Raw genomic sequence first — 17,625 nt, 5'->3', positions numbered from 1 at the left:
ATATCGGGCACTAATACCAAGTGACACAATAAGGAGGCAGTAAACTCTGTCAGAGAAAGCTTCACCTAGATGAAAGATTTTTGAAAGCAGGTAAAAACCAGCAATGACTTATCTGGTATAGAGTTTCTGGATTTCCAGACTGACAAATCAGATAGACATTTAAGGTGAACTTCCTGGAACACAACAGGCGTTCTGCATTGCATTTTCACCTTTAAAGGTAATGAACTGCTGCTATAAAGATCCTGGCGTGATGCTTACTGTTGTATTTCAATCCTTCTGCTTCTTGCTCTCTTTGAATTACATTCTTTTACTGAGCGATCTGTAAGTATTTTATAACTTATTTTATGGATATTTTTGCATAATTTTGCCTACATTTTCCCCTCTATTTTGCCATGAATTGCCCTATTGTTGTAAAATATTGTATGTTTTCTAGAGAAAAAGAAATCTCTATTTGACTGCATTTGAGCACCACGCTGCTAAATAAAGGGAAAATCACAAGGAAAAAAACACTTGTGAACATGGCCTTACTAGGGTATTAAGTTTTTTGTTGATTTAGCTGAAATATTCGCATATTGTGATACTATGTGGCTTAAAGGAAACTTGTAGGAAACTGGACTGGAAAATAATTTGTAGTAAAGTAGCAGTATAATAGTATAGTAGTGGTATAGTAATTGTCGAGTCTTCCACAACACACATGCTTCAGTTGCTCCTCTAGTTTGATACAGCTAAAAAGCTTGTTTAATCTGTATACAGGTTTTAATTTCCTGATATGGTTGGAAAATATGCATATATTTACTGATCAAGAAGTGTGCATTAGGCAGATTTTTAAGGAAAATCAGTTGTCCATCACACCTAAAATACAGTCTTTTTTTTTTTGGGTGTGTGTGTGTGTGTGTGTGTGGGGGGGGGGGGGTTTGGCTGTTTGTATTTCTGGCTCAGGTTTTATTGTACCAATAGTAAAAGTAGCGTTTTAGGCTCCTATTTTCAATGTATCTCTAAAGTATATTGGAGTTTTTTTGGAGCTGGGATTTAGGCACAATGAAGTGATCTGTATTATCATTTGGGTATCTAAATTTACTCATCACCCTTATTTACTGACCATCCTTTTTATATAGCACTACACTTATATAAAACATAATAAAAACTTATATTTACTCACGATATTACAGCAGTATGCTCCTGCATAGTCTCCAATCAATGACTGAGACTGGTTAGGGTCGCTTCTGTTAACACTCCGGGTGGGGGATATGGGTGAAAACCTAGAGGGTACTTAGAGTCCACATCTACTGCCTTGTTACACATTGTTTGTGTTACATATTATTTACAATACAAAAAAATATATATTTTTTCTGATCTCAAAAAATCATTTAAAGGGGTAGTGCTGCGGTAAAGAATTATTGACAGAATAACACACATTACAAAGTTATACAACTTTGTAATGTATGTTATGTCTGTGAATGGCCCCCTTCCCAGTGTCCCACCACCCCCACCCGTGTACCCGGAAGTGTGGTGCGCTATACATACCTGTCACGTGCCGACTCGTCTCCGATCTTCAGTCTGCGATGTCGTCTTCGGGCGGCCGGGCCGAATCACTCTTCAGCGTCATCGGCTGCTCAGCCGCGATTGGCTGAGCCAAACTGTGCTCAGCCAATCATGGCTGAGCATCTGATGACGCTGAAGAGGGCGGCCGGCACTCAGGACGGTCGGAGGGATTCGGCCCGGCCGTCCGAAGACAACATCGCAGACTTAAGATCGGAGACGAGTGGGCGCGTGACAGTTATGTATAGCGCACCACACTTCCGGGTACACGGGTGGGGGGAGGGAAACACGGGGAAGGGGGCCATTCACAGACATAACATACATCACAAAGTTGTATAACTTTGTAATGTGTGTTATTCTGTCAATAATTCTTTACCGCCGCACTACCCCTTTAATTTCCATAATGACTACATTTGCTGGTACAATAGAAATAATCGTACTCAAGATTTTCTGCTTAGGGTAAAGAATGAATAAAATAAATGAGAAGGTTTTTATTTGTGCAACAGACAAGATGTGATAAGGTTTCTTCTATTTATATTCACTGTAAAATCTGTAATATCGGGATTGTTATATCAACACCAAAACTACTTAGGCATTGAACCTGCACAGCAACACCAGGAAGAAATTGTTCTGTAACATAAAATAGATTTTATTTTTTTGTTTCTGTGGAAAAGTTTACTCTTTCCTTGCAAGACTTTAAAGCGACTCTGTACTCACAATCTGACCCCCCAAACCATTTGTACCTTCAAATAGCTGCTTTTAATCCAAGATCTGTCCTGGGGTCCGTTCGGCAGGTGATGCAGCTATTGTCATAAAAAACTATTTTTAAACTTGCAGCCCAGTGCCAAGGCTTAGAGTATCTGTGCCCTAACTTTGCACCACTCCTCTGTCCCTCCTCCATACCCTCCTCATCATTAGGAATGCCACTGGAACATTTTCTCCTGCCTGAACATTTCACAGGTGCCTTAACAATCCAGCCCATGTGCCGGGCTGACACAGCTGATGAATAGGAGACAATCTACCTGGAGCATTCCTAATTATGAGGAGGACAGGGAAGAGGGACAGAGAGATTGTGCCAGCCTAAAGCATACACAATCTAGACCACGCCCGTTGGGCATGGGGCTGCCAGTTTAAAAGTTGTTTTAAGACTTTAAGACAATAACTGCATCACCTGCCGAACGGACCCCAGGACAGATCTTGGATTAAAAGCAGCTATCCAAAGACACAAGTGGTTTGGGAGGGTCAGATTGTGGGTACAGAGTTGCATTAAATATTCACTGTCATACCCACGAATGCCTTATATGGATCACCAAAGACCCAGGTAGGGGGATTTTCCTCACCTTGTCACACTAGCTATACTATGGATATATTATTGATTAGAAAATGCTGTAGTCAGGTGGCACAAATTTTTCCACAATTTTTTCATATGGGCTCTCATGATCTAGGGTGCAAATTCCATGTGATGTATTTTACAGTTATCATAATGATTATACAATTTCTCTTTACTATAAGAATTGTTACATCATTAGACATTAGCTCAGGTCAGACAGATTTGCCTACTGGGGTGTTTTAGGTATTTACTTTGTCGTGCATTTTCTAAATATTGTGCTATTGTGATATGATTTTCTTTTGGCATAGAGTGGACAGCCGTGACTATCCTGTTCTCTTTCCTTCTTCCCTCTTTCTAAATTATCTTTAAACCCAATAACAATATCACTAATATACAGAATGTCAATGTGTGTCTTTATTCTATTTTAATTTCATTAATATTTACAGTATGCTTGCTACCATTTGTACACTAACAATTGTTCTACGTGATGCATTATAGTTGATTATAGGTGATTCTCAGTGTAGGGGACTGCATCATCAGAGAGGGGACGCCCCTTAATCTTTCCTGAGTCATCAAAAGTTCGTATTTGGGGGTTACTAGCAGTAACGCTGTCCGCAATTACTTATATGTCTAGAAACAGTAGTACAGGCTATATTACGCTATATTCACAGGTTCATGGATATTTTTATGGTAATTGGTTTCCTTTAACCCCTTAACGACATCGGGCGTAAATTTACGCCCTGGCGCCATGGTACTTAGCGCATCAGGGCGTAAATTTACGCCCGATGTTTCCCCGATCGCTGCGTGTTCACACACAGCGGTCGGGGAAGATGGCCTGCTATAAATCATAGCAGGCCATCATAGCTTCTCGGCACGGGGGGTGGTTAACACCCCCCGTGCTTACGATCGCTGCTATAGGCTGATCAATTCAGATCAGCCAATAGCGGCGATCGGAACCTTTCCGGGTCATCAGTGACCCGATGACCCGGAAAAAAATGGCGGTCGGTGCTGTCCGAGGACGGCACCGACCGCCATTACTGTAAAAAGTAATGTTGATCGCCGTGCCACCGGCCCGATCGCCGTGAACGGCCGGCCGGCCGTTCACGGCGATCGGGCCGGTGGCACGGCGATCAGAGTCCCACAATATAGTAAATACCTGCCCTGGACCCCTCAGCTAGGTAGCCGAGGGGTCCAGAGCAGGTATTTGTACATTACTCACCTGTCCCGGGCTCCTGATCGGCGGCTTCCGGGTTCGCGGCGTCCTCCGTCATTCCGTTCGGTCTTCGGGTCTTTCCGGCGGTCCTCGTCGTCTTCTTTCGGCTATTTTCGGCTCCAGCCTCGTCATTTTCCGGATTTTGCGCTCTGCTGCCCCCTAGCGGCTGATAAGTGTAATACACTTATCAGCAGCTACAGGGATATTCAGAATATAAAATTTTTTTTTTTTTTTTCCCAAATTTTTTTTTTTCTATTTTCCGCACCCTATCGCCGCTGAGTGTTGATCAGCATCGCACGAAAGTGCGCTGCTAATCAGCAACTCCTCCTTTTTGGCGTAGGGTGTTTTTTTTCTATATTCTACTGCCACGGTCTGCTTATAAGTGCCGCACATAAGTGCGGCATTTATCCGCACCTCCTTTGTTGGCGTAGATTTTTTTTATACTTACTGTAAAAAAAACACGTAAAAAACACTACATTACACCACACTACATTGAATAAAGTTTGACACTACACCACTACATACCCCATATACTAGTCCCCATATAAAGATGGCCCCCAGGGTGTTTTCGGCGTCAGAGGAATACGTTATTGCCTCCGACACCAAAACAGCCAGTGAGGATGAATGGGGGGGATCCTTCTTTCCTCCATTCATCCTCATCATCCAGTGACGTGTCTGGGGGTAGCGTAGCGTACGCTGCCCCCCAGACACGTCTTTTCCGCCAGTACCGTCCCAATAAGAGATGACGGTATGGTGTGAAATTCTACAAACTCTGTGAGAGTACCTCTGGGTTCACTTACAGATTTAGGGTACATGCACACTGCGGAATGGCGAAGGATAACCCTTTGTGCATTCCGCAGCTGGCACCCGCTGGCGGACTGATGCAGGGGCGCGTCTCCGCCCGTGTCATAGACTCCATGTTATGCACGGGCGGATTCCGTCGTCCATCCAAAGAATGAACACGTTGGACGGAGAGCGGAATCCGCCCGTGCATAGAATGGAGTCTATGACACGTGTGGAGACGTGCGCCTGCATCAGTCCGCCGGTGGGTGCCAGCTGTGGAATGCACGAAGGGTTATCTGTCGCGATTCCGCAGTGTGCACGTACCCTTAGAGTGTATGTAGGAAGGAACACCCGAATCCAGCCCCAGATGCCCCCTCCCCCCCATCCTCGGAACAAGTGGGAAGATCGTCCGGGAACTGATCTTCCCACTGCTGGATAAAGGTCACCACCTGTACGGGGATAACTTTTATACCAGCACCCCCTCTTCCGGTCCCTCGCTGCCCTGTAGCTTGCGGCACGATCCGAACATATCAGAAGTAGTAATAGAGCCCTAATATTTAGCAGCCATGGAGCGGACCCAGCGCTTCTGGATATGAGGGACCCCGTATCGCACCAGGACAACATTCTCCAGGTGACGTCCCCCACACTGGAGAACGGGAGACCCCAGAAGAAGTGCAGAGTGTGGCGTAACAGGGGGATCAGGAAGGACAACATTTTCCAGTGTGACACCTGTCCTGATCCCCCCGGCCTCTGCATACAGGATCGCTCCAAGGCGCACCACACGTTATTGGGGTTCTACATTATCTAAATTCTGTCCCTTATTCCTATTTCAGGGGTCACGTTGGTCCAGGGTTATTCTGATCGCCATTATGGAGTCAGGAAGGAATTTTTCCCCTGTGATGAGGCTACTGTCGTCTGCCTCACGAGGGGTTTTTGCCTTCCTCTGGATCAACACAGGTTGAGTTTGATGGACACCTGTCATTTCCAACCTTATAAACTAATAATTGCCCTAATACCCCCAAATAAATTAGAATTGTCCCTTTTTCCCAGCTAAATAGGTATGGTCGCCATTCCCATTAGAGGATGCCATGATGCAATTACAAAGCCTCTGTGCGGCCAGGACAGTAGAAACCCCCCACAAGTGACCCCATTCTGGAAACTACACCCCATAAGGAATCTAACAAGGGGGGCAGCGGGGATATGGCCCCCTGGTGACGGCCACATTTGGGACGTGAAAATGAAAAAAATGGTATTTTTTATTTTCTCGGCACATGTTCTACGTAAGTGCCTGTCACCAGTGGGGTCCATATGCTCACTGCACCCCTTGTTAGATTCCTTATGGGGTGTAGTTTCCAGAATGGGGTCACTTGTCGGGGGTTTCTACTGACCTGGCAGCACAGGAGCTTTGTAATTGCGACATGGCCTCCATCCTCCATTCCAGCCTCTAAATGGCGCTCTATCCCTTTGGTGGCTTGCCCTGTGCCCATATGGCACATTATGCCCACATATGGGGTATTTTCGTAATCAGGGGAAACTACCCTACACGTTTTGTGTTAATTTTCTTTTTTAACCCCTTGTGGAAATGGAAAAAATCAAGGCTAGACCAACATTTAGTGTAATTTTTGTAAAATTTTTACTCTAAATCATTAATCTTGTCATGATTTTTTCATTTTCACAAGGGGCTAAAAGATAAAAAAAAAACACTAAATGTGTAGAGCAATTTCCCCTGAGTACGAAAATACCCCACATGTGGACATAAAGCGCCATGCGGGTGCAGGGTAAGCCTCCGAAGGGAAGGAGCGCCATTTCGTTTTTGAAGGCTGGATTTGGATGGAATGGATTTTAAGGGGCCATGTTGCATTCAAAAGGCCTCTGTGTTGCCAAGACAGTTGAACCCCCCCACAAGTGACCCCATTATGGAAACTACACCCCTCAAGGAATGTAACAAGGGGTGTAGTGAGCATATGGACCCCACTGGTGACGGGCACAAATGTGGAACAATGTGGCGTGAAAATGAAATATTACATTTTTTACACTATAATGTTGGTTTAGCCTTGAATTTATCATTTTCACAAGGGGTTAAAAGAGAAAAAAACACACAATTTGTGTAGAGCAATTTCCCCCGAGTCCGTAAATACCCCACATGTGGACATAAAGCGCCATGTGGGCGCAGGGCAAGCCTCCAAAGGGAAGGAGCGCCATTTGGATTTTGGAGGTTGGATTTGGCTAGAATGGATGATGAACGCCATGTCGCATTTACAGAGCCCTCGTGCTGCCAAAACACTGGAAACCCCCCACAAGTGACCCCATTCTGGAAACTGCACCCCTCAAGGAATCTAACAAGGGGTGCAGTGAGGATATGGACCCCTTGATGACGGGCACATTTGTGCCATGAAAGTGAAAAAATGAAATTTTTTACTTTTACGTCACATTGTTCCACATTTGTGCCCGTCACCAGTGGGGTCCATATGCTCACTGTGCCCCTTGTTAGATTCCTTGAGGGGTGTAGTTTCCAGAATGGGGTCACTTGTGGGGGGTTTCCAGTGTCTTGGCAGCACGAGGGCTCTGTAAATGCGACATGGCCCTTGAAATCCTTTCCAGTGAAATTCAGCTTCCAAAAGCCAATTGGCGCTCCTTCCCTTTGGAGGCTCGTCCTGCGCCCCCTTGGCACTTTATCGCCACATGTGGGGTATTTCCGTACTCGGGAGAAACTGCGCTACACATTTTGTGTCTTTTTTTTCCTCTTATCCCTTTAAGAAAATGAAAAATTGAAGGCTAGAACAACGTTTTAGTGTAAAAAATACATTTTTCTTTTTTCACGCCATATTGTTCGGAAAATCTGTGAAGCACCTGTGGGGTCCAAATGCTCACCGCACCCCTTGTTACATTCCTTAAGGGGTGTAGTTTTCTAAATGGTGTCCCTTTAGGGGTGTTTTTTAGGTTTTGGCACCCCAGAGCCTCTGCCAACCTGAAGTGGTACAGTCAGAAATGACCAAATATAACGGAGGCGTTGAAATTCACTAGGCGCTCCCTTATATCTGAGGCTTGTGGTTGCGTCAAATAGCGCAATAGGCCCACATATGGGGTATTTCTATAAACTGCAGAAACGGGGCAATAATTATTGGGGTGCATTTCTCTGGTAATAGGTTTATAATTATGAAAAATATTGGATTACAATAAAATCTCTGCACAGAAAATTAAAATTTTCAAATTTCTTACACACTTAGCTTTTATTTCTGTGACTCCCCTAAAGGGTTAAAACACTTTATGGATATGCTTTTGCAGAGTGTGGGGGGTGCAGTTTCTGAAATGGGGTGCTTTGTGGGGCTTTCTAACATACAGGCCCCTCAAATACACTTTAAACCTGAACAGGTCCCTAAAAATATCTGATTTTGAAATTTTACTGAAAATTTGGAAATTTGCTGCTAATGTTTTAAGCTTCCTATTGTCTAAAAAAAATTAAAGATCGTTTAATAAATGCCGCCAACATAAAGTAGACATGTTGCTAATGCTATTTAATATATAATTTATGTGGTATAACCACTTTCTGTATACGCAAAGAAGTTTCAAAGTTGGAAAAATGCAGTTTTTCACATTTTTTCACATTATTTGGGTTTTTTTCATAAAGATTTGTTATGATTATCGACTCCAATTTACCAGAAATGTAAAGTACAATATGTCACGAGAAAACAATCTCAGAATCAGCCGGATAGGTAAAAGCATCCCGAAGTTATTAATGAATAAAGTGACACTGGTCATATTCATAAAATTTGTCTCTGTCATTAAGGCCATTTCAGGCTCTGTCCTTAAGGGGTTAAAGGCAGAGTAATATATATGCAGGACAGATGAGAGGGTTTTGGTGCCAAAGTATAGAGAAAGAAGTAGCCGTATCGGGCTTTAGGACCATGTGGGGTCCCGGCTTGGATAGGGCGCAGATGTTCAGTGAACCACAGATTAGGGCGGTTATCTCATGAAGAGAGTATTTATTAAAAGTCACGACGCGTTTTGGCCACCAAGTCTGGGGTGGCCTTTTTCAAGTTATACAGGACATGCTGGGGAACAGGGGTTTAAATAGTGTGGAGCATTGTGTAAACAACGCATCACTTCCGGAGCGACAATCATGGATACAGTTGATGACACAGGTATATATACAGATAACATCAAAAATCAGTGGGGAAGTATGTAAAAGAACGCTCATATATAAGTCAGGGTATGTAAAAACTTACATTGCTGCGGAGTTCCGAGGGTCAGCGTCCGAATCCGGCATGATCACGTGAGCGGCCGGGCGTCCCTACGTCATTACGAACGTGCGTGCCGGCATCACGTAGTTCCGGGGTTCTTAGGACGTGGCGAACGGGAACTGCGTAATACACATTAAAGAATAGCATGGTAACGTAAATAGAGTAAGGATCGGAACTAGGTCTCTGAGACACACAAAGAGACATGCAAAAATAAAAAAGACAAGTAAATGTAAAGGATGATTATATATATCCAATCGATCAATTAAATAGAAAACTAGATGATTATTTTTAGAAAATATATAAAGAAAATTAATTTTTAGAAAATATAAAATATAAATAGAGTGTGTGCGTGCCAGACGCCATCTAGTGGTGGAAGAGTAATTAGCAGGATGAATAGATAAATAAATAAATAAATGGGGAATAGTTATGAAGAGTAATAAAAGGATGATGATGGATATATGAGAAATTTTGTAAATCTCTCAATATATATAGAAATATGTGTATAAAAATGTATGTATAAAAAATGTGTGGGGGCTGGTCAGGAGTATAATTGAGTCAGTATTGTATGAGTGCATGTAAAGCTCAATCTGTTAATTCTATGCATTCATTGAGGCCATTAGGTATCAGGGATTGGATACGATAAATCCAAAAGGACTCACGTTTGCAAAGAGACGCCCAGCGGTCAGAATTATTAGAAGAAATTTGTTCGATGGGAAATATTTTTATATTAGAGAAATTGCTATTGTGATGTTCTGTAAGATGTTTGGATACGCTTTGTTTTAAAAAGCCTTTAGCGGTATTGTAGCGGTGGCCATTGATCCTTTTGTGTAAGGGTTGTTTTGTACGTCCAATGTATTGTAGGCCGCAAACGCATGAGAGTAAATAGATCACATAAGTACTCGAACAGTCAAGTCTTTGTTTGATGGGATATGATATTCCCGTAACGTTAGAGCGAAATGTTTTTTCACCGCTAGCTATGTTTTGACAGCATAGGCATAGGGATTTTTCGCATTTGAAGATGCCCTTTTCATTTTTATTATAATAATTTTTATTTTTATTTTTATTTTCTTCTATAGATGGCGTTGGGCGTAATCTACTAGGGGCAATGATGTTGCGAACTGTCTGACCTCTGCGATAGATCAGCTTGGGCCTTTTTAGGATTGTGTCTCGGAGATAAGTGTCAGAGGTAAGTATATGCCAATGTTTTTTTAAAATATTTTGGATTGTTTGATGATCATCGTTAAAAGTGGTGATGAAATTGGGCGCTCTATTATCTAGATGGCCAGCTGTTTTTTTCTCCTTCCCCTCTAGTAGTATATCCTGTTTATGTTTTAAATTTCTTTGGTAGGCATCAGTAATAAGTTTTTTTGGGTATCCTTTCTCTGAGAATCTATTTTGTAAAATTTTACTTTGGATTTTAAAATCAGAATCAGTAGTGCAATTTTTTCGAATACGAAGAAATTGGCTATAAGGGATGTTTTTTAGCCATTTGCGGTGGTGTCGGCTATCGAAGTTTAAAAAGCTATTAGAATCAACAGATTTAAAATGAGTCTGAGTGGTTATTTTCTGGTTATGATGACTAATAACTAGATCTAAAAATACAATACTGTCCTTGTTAAAACATGGTGTAAAATTAAGACCCCAGTTGTTAAAATTAAGGTGAGAAATAAAATTATTCGCTGAAGTCTGGTCACCCTTCCATATAAAGAATAGATCATCTATGTATCTTTTATAAAATATAATGTGATCTAAGGCCCAAGGGGAGCCTGCGATAAATAGGGACTCGAACCGCCCCATAAAGAGATTAGCGTAACTGGGTGCGGCCCGAGTCCCCATCGCAGTCCCCCTTGTCTGCCGGTAAAAAATATCTTGAAAAGTAAAAACATTGTGATTAAGAATAAAATCCATGCCTGAAACTAAAAAGTCGATCTGTGGTTTTTTGTATAATCCACACTCCTCAAGTGTTAAATTCATAGCCTCTAGTCCCTTTTCATGTGTTATGTTAGAGTATAGTGCGGAAACATCGAGGGTTAAAAATGAAAAATCGCTTTCCCAGGGTATGTATAGAGAACACTGAGACAGGTGATACCATAATTGGTGGTTACTCTTCTCCACTCTGACAGGATAGACGCTCTTAGATATTACAACAGTCTTTGAACTCATGAACCCACGAGGGTTGACAGGCCTTTCACCAGTCCTCGGCAATCAGTACCGATGGTGCTCACTATCTGACAGTCTAGGTCTCAGAAGTAAGCCTTCCAAGATGTGTGTGTGCGCACCTGTGTGTGTATGTGGTCTAAGTTGGGATAATCATGTGCAGCCCAAACTATGCCTGAACACGATGTTAACCCCTTTAACAGTAAGACAATATGGCACATATTGGGGTACCTCCAACTTATACTTGTTTTAACTGTATTCATCTCTAGTGTTGATCGAACTGTTCTAGAAAAGTTAAGTTCGAACATCAAACATCTCGATTTTCTCAAACTTGAACCGAACTGATCATTTTACTGTTCGTTCGAGTTAGCGTTCAGGTTAGTGTTCGAGCACCTTTTTTGCCAGCCAATCAGTGCAGAGCAGAAATGTCATTGCTGAGGTGTAGGGGTCTCATGTAGGGGTCTCATTGGCTGCTAAAATCACATGACCATGTCACATAAAAGTCACTGGGCCGCGCTCTGTGTGCCATTTTCCCCTCATTCAGGGTGCTGTGTGAATGGCAATCGCAGTGTAGTTTCGTCTGCCTGCACACTGCCATTTCCATTAATCACTGTGCTGCGTTCTGGGCGCCATTGTCTCCTCACTAACTCACTCACTCACTGTGCTGTACAGACGGCTATCACAGTGTATCATCTGACTGCATGCAGCCATTTCGAGTAGTCCCCATGCAGCTTTCTGGACGCCATTGTCTCCTCACTCACTCACAAACTCACTGTGCTGTACAGACGGCTATCACAATGTATCATCTGACTGCATGCAACCATTTCGAGTAGTCCCCATGCAGCTTTCTGGACGCCATTGTCTCCTCATTCACTTTTCTGTACAGACAGCTATCTCACAGATAGGCAGTGAGATTAGTGATATTACAGAAATAGGCAGTGATATTACAGATAGGCATTGAGATTAGAGAGATTAATGGTGTGTTCATCATAGTTACACTAGCATATTTGCAACAAGCATTTTTCTGTCCGTAGACACCATTGCAGCCACAGCAATAATTAAAATTATATAATAATAATAATAATAATATATCATAATTATATAATTATCTTTGGGATTGCAGGCTGAATATGGGATTTGCCAATTTATACATAGTGCCTAAAAGTGTATTTCGGCCTGCTCACATCTGTAATACATTAACTAAACGTACATTTTATTTGTGTACCTGCATTTCTTGAGTTATTACAGTTCTATTTCTATAAGCTGCAAAAGGTCCCCTGTGAGGAAAAATACGAAATAGTACGCATCTGTTATATAGTGATTAAACGTACATCTCGATTGTGTACGTTCATTTCTTGAGTTATTACAGTTCTATTCCTATAAGGTGCAAAAGGTCCCGTGAGGAAAAATATGAAATAGTACACATCTCTTATATAGTGATTGAACGTACATCTTGTTTGTGTACGAGCATTTCTTCACTGATTACAGCAGTATTCCTAGAAACTGACATACGTTCTTTGTCAGTGATGAAAAAAATACGGAATACTTCACATCTGTTATACCCAGTAATTAATCATACATCTGAATTGTGTACAAGGATTTATTGAGAGTGGGTAGATCTGTTCATTTTTTTTAAATTTTTTTATCTTCCATCTAAGATTTTAAATCTATCTTGTGAACATGGTGAGAACCAGAGGTGGTAGGCGAGCAGTATCAGGTGTAGAAAGGGGAGATAGGGGTAGTGCACAAGGCACTGCTTCCAGTGCTCCGGCCAACATACAAGCAAGAACATCATTAGTAGCAGGACAGTCAGGCCTGTCCTCTTTTGCTAGGTTTCCTCTGTGCCTTATTAATAAACAGCGTCGTCAATCTGTTCCTCTGGTTATCGGACCCTGAATCAAGCGCTTTGACCTCCTCTTCCTCTCAGTGACAGCCACAAATGTCATCATCATTGTCAGTCCAACTGGAAGCAAACATGGGTAGAATGTCGCTACCGAATATACAGGCCACTAAAAATAATCCACATTCTGAAGAGCTCTTTGACCAAACATCGCAGTTGGGGTCATAAGGCGGTTCAAAATATCAAGAGGCCAAAGAGGATGATTAAAGGCCCTATTCCACCAACAGATCTGATGACAGATTATCTGCCAAAGATTTGAAGCCAAACCCAGGAACAGACTATAATCAGAGAACAGGTCATAAAGGAAAGACAGAGATTTCTCCTCTTTTCAAATCCACTCCTGGGTTTGGCTTCCAATCTTTGGCAGATAATCTGTTGTCAGATCTGTTGGTGGAATAGGGCCTTTAGTCTGCTCTGACGCCCAATTGCTGATGCCCTCAGAGGAGAATCAGGAAGCTGGTCTGTCGTCAGAGATACAGAGCGGTCATCAATTCCTGAAAGTGCCTGTGGCTTCTAGCCCGCAGTTTGAGGATGTAGACTGTCAGATAAAGGTAGTCACCTGTCATGACGATGATGATGATGACATCCTGGATCCAACGTGGTCTTTGGAGCGAAAGCTGCTGAGGGCATCATCAGTGGAGGATTAGGAGGATGATGTAGTTACAGTGCGGGTTCCACCTAAGAAAGGGAGAGGGCGGTCGCACAAGTCCGCTGATATTACTGTGGCAGCCGTGGTCAGTGATGGCAGCGGGGAGACCAGTAGTAGGTTTTCGCCGTCTAAGAGGTCCCAAACCTGTGAAGTCTAAGCCTTTTTTGATCAAGCCTCTTATACTCCGACTGTGGTGATATGTTGTATTTGCCAGCAACGCGTCAGTAGAGGAAAAAATTAAAAGTGTTTAAGTACCACGAGCATGAACAGGCACATGCAGGGAAAAGCATGAATTGCTGTGGAATAGTTGCTCGGAGAAAAAAGGCCACACAGGTCCTGGGCTTCCAACTACCATCACATCTACTGCCGCCACCTCTTCCCCCACTTCCAAAATAAAGTCGCCCTCTTCTGCCGATGTGCTGGTGCAACATGATCAAGCACTATCTCCAAACAAAGATCGGCTCCCCACCACCACCAACACGGCTGACACCTTCTCCTAACACCAGTGCGACCTGCACGCCGTCCGGCAGCCAGCCTTCTGTGTACCAGGTGTGGCAGCATAAGAAATGCTTTCATCCCAACCATCCCAAAGCCAAAAAGCTAAATATCGCCATTACCAGGCTGTTGGCTTTGAAATTGTTGCCTTTTCGCCTGGTGGACACAGATGGCTTCCGCCACGTTCTGGCCCTGGCATGTCCCCAGTATCAGATACCTAGCATGCATTTCTTTGCAAGAAAAGCTGTCCCTGCACTGGCAAAGCACGTTGCAGAAAATATCTCAAGCACCTTAGCTGCATCTGTGTCCACCAAGGTCCATCTCCCAACAGACACAAGGATCAGTAAGCACGGTCAAGGTCGTTATATATCCTTGACTGCTCACTGGGTGACTTTGGTGGCTGACACTGCCTCTGGTGCCTCTGGGTCTCCATGGACAGTCTCCAAAACTGCTGGGAGGGTGCACAGCCAGGATCCCCAACCTCGACAGGTAGCATCACGTGCTAAGAGAAACCAGGCCGTTCTGAAATTAATTTGTCTCGGAGACCGTCAACACACAGGTCAAGAGCTGTGGAGGGCTCTGCACACTCAGGCCAACCACTGGCTGGGTGCTAACAACCTGACACAAGGTAAGGTAGTGTGCGACAATGGGAGCAATCTCCTTGCTACCCTTAAGATCGGCAGACTTACGCACATGCCTTGTCTGGCACACGTCATGAACCTGGTTGGCCAGAAATTCCTTAAGTGCTACCCTGGTGTTGACGGTCTCCTGAAGAAGGCTCCAGGTCTTAGCTCCCACTTCCGATGTTCGCAACCCTGCTTCGGCACGACTAGCATCATTGCAACGGGATCTGGAACTCCCTGTCAACCGTCTCTGTGATCTGTGATGTGGAAACACTCTGGAATTCCACGCTCCACATGCTCCATCGGTTGTGGCAGCAGCGTAATACCATTATGCAGTACGAAATGCCGCATGGCCTGACTAGCATTGATGCGGACCTCGGGGTGTTCACTCATAGAGAGTGGAGACAGGTGAAAGATCTGTGCGCCATCCTTGTCAGCTTTGAAGAGGCCACCAAAACGGTCAGTCGAGACGATGCCCTTATCAGCATCACTGTTCTGGTGATATTTTTACTGGAACAAGCGTTAGGCACTCTGCGACAGCAGGTCTCAGCAGTGATGGAGGAGGATGAGGAGGAGGCAGACATGGAACCTTACTCACCGGAGAATGTAGATGACCCAACTGTTACACAGTTGCATAGGTCTCCTTTAGGCACTGGTTCTAGGTCAAGGGTGGGTGCAGGCCAGCAGTAAAGCTGCCACGGTAGAGCGCATGAGGCTAGCCAGGCCTCTGGTGATGGTTAGAAGGAAGAAGTGGACAGTAGTGGATTACAATAGGGTGTTTTAGGCGGCAGCCCGGGGCCCATGACCACCCAAAAAGACTTAAACTTTTAGTGGTGTACTGTCTCCTGGCTATAGTTCCGCCATGATTTGCAAAAAATCACTGTTTTTCTATGGCAATTTTGTACAAATCAGGACATCATGACATTATCTGTCCTATACTATGAACGTCAGGCTATTGCTGCCATAGGTACAGTGGGGTGGGGGGGCCCAGGCTTGGTGAACAGCCCGGGGCCTATGGTAAAGTTAATCTGCCCCTGGAAGTGGAGGAGGATGAGGAGGCAGGGGTGGACACCACTGGTACTGATTCTCCTTCACTGGTAAGAGGTTGGTACAGATTACAGGGGGAGGAGAAGGAGGAGGAGGAGGAAGAGGAGGCTTGGTAGATCCCGGTAGCATCTCACACATAAGTGCTTGGATGCTACATTACTTCCAACATGATCCACGCATCAAGGCTATAAAAATCAACAGCGATTACTGGGTGGCAACCCTCCTTGATGAACGTTACCAGACCAAAGTGAGCAATTTCCTTCCACCCACAGAAATTGATAGTAGAATGTAGGATTTTGAGACAGTGCTCATTGACCAACTCGAGAAATCTTTTGGGTCTTCACATTCTAATGTCACAGCAGAACAGCGTTAGCAACTCGACAGTAGAATCACAACTAGCCACCACCGCAGCAGTAGCATCAGCAGCAAAAGGCAGTGTGGCAGAACCTTACTGGGTGACATTTGGCAATCAATTTTTGCCACCTTACCAATGCCAGCAAGGCATGGCAGCATTATGACACACAGAGACCGCCTTAAGACCATGGTCAATGACTATGTGCGGATCAACATCAATGTTTTTGGACTTGGTCTTGACCAATTCAACTTCTGGGTGTCCAAACTGGATGAATGGCCTGAGCTTGCTCCACACGTCATAGAAGTGTTATCTTGCCCTGCAGCCAGTGTTATCTCGGAAGGCACATTCAGCACAGCTGGCAGGGTGATAACTGACAAAAAATGTATCTGTCTATCCACTGACAATGTGGATCATTTGACATTTATAAAAATGAATCAAGCGTGGATCTCTGACCATTTTGTTGCCCCGGTTGCCGATGTCACTGACTAGAAAACTGTTTCATGTCTTCTTGGAAATGTGAAATACACATTTCCACTACACTACATCTCACATCTGTAGTTCCTATGCCTGCTGCTTCTGAAAAATTGGATTTTACTGCTGCCCACAGCTAGCGTTCCAAGTGTTACAGCTGAATGTATTTTGGAAAAATACACCTGTATGAGCTTGATGCGCACTGCATACACCTCTTACTCCTCATCCTCTTTGTAGGCCTGCAAATGGTATTTTTTAAATGCCTCCATCTCTCCTGCCATGTTCTGGTACCTAATTCAGTTGAACCGCAACCTCCGTCTTTCCCGCTGGGCTTTTCTTGCTGCCACCAATGGTGCCAATTTTTCATGAGTGGGTAAAAAGCCCATTTATGTCAGTCTCCACTGCAGAATATTTTTTAAAAATGAATCTGAACATCTGTTAGATTAATCAATCTTTGGTACAGAGGAGTTAGTGGTTACATTTTTCAAGAGTGGGCAAAAAGCCCATTTTTCTCTGTCTGCATTGCGAAATATTTTTTTAAAATTAATTTGAACATCTGTTAGATTAATCAGTATTTGATACAGAGGAGTTGGTGGTCAAATTTTTCCAGAGTGGCTAAAAAGCCCATTTTGGTCAGTTTATATTGCTGAATAATTTTTTGAAGTATCAATCTCAACATCTGTTAGATGAGTCAATCTTTGATACAGAGGAGTTGGTGGTCAAATTTTTCATGAGAGGCTAAAAAGTCCATTTTGGTCACTTTATATTGCTGAATAATTTTTGGAAAAATCAATCTCAACATCTGTTAGATGTATCGATGTT

At 43.5% G+C, this 17,625-nt stretch overlaps 1 protein-coding gene across 7 annotated transcripts in view; it reads left to right on the top strand.

Moving 5' to 3' along the window:
• The first annotated feature begins 234 nt into the window (after nucleotides 1-234).
• The window catches only part of LOC138787149 (uncharacterized), a 59,938-nt gene continuing 42,547 nt past the window's right edge, over nucleotides 235-17,625 (top strand). For all 7 annotated transcript variants that reach the window (XM_069964308.1, XM_069964301.1, XM_069964305.1 and 4 more), the window contains exons 1-2: nucleotides 235-321; nucleotides 10,183-10,292. The gene's annotated coding sequence lies outside the window, so the exon portion shown is untranslated. The remainder of the gene's footprint in view (nucleotides 322-10,182; nucleotides 10,293-17,625) is intronic.

The sequence above is a fragment of the Dendropsophus ebraccatus genome, chromosome 3 (assembly GCF_027789765.1).
Source record: "Dendropsophus ebraccatus isolate aDenEbr1 chromosome 3, aDenEbr1.pat, whole genome shotgun sequence".
Classification (NCBI taxonomy): domain Eukaryota; kingdom Metazoa; phylum Chordata; class Amphibia; order Anura; family Hylidae; genus Dendropsophus; species Dendropsophus ebraccatus.
Note: the sequence above shows the minus strand (reverse complement) of the source record. Positions and strands in the feature narration are given on the sequence as shown.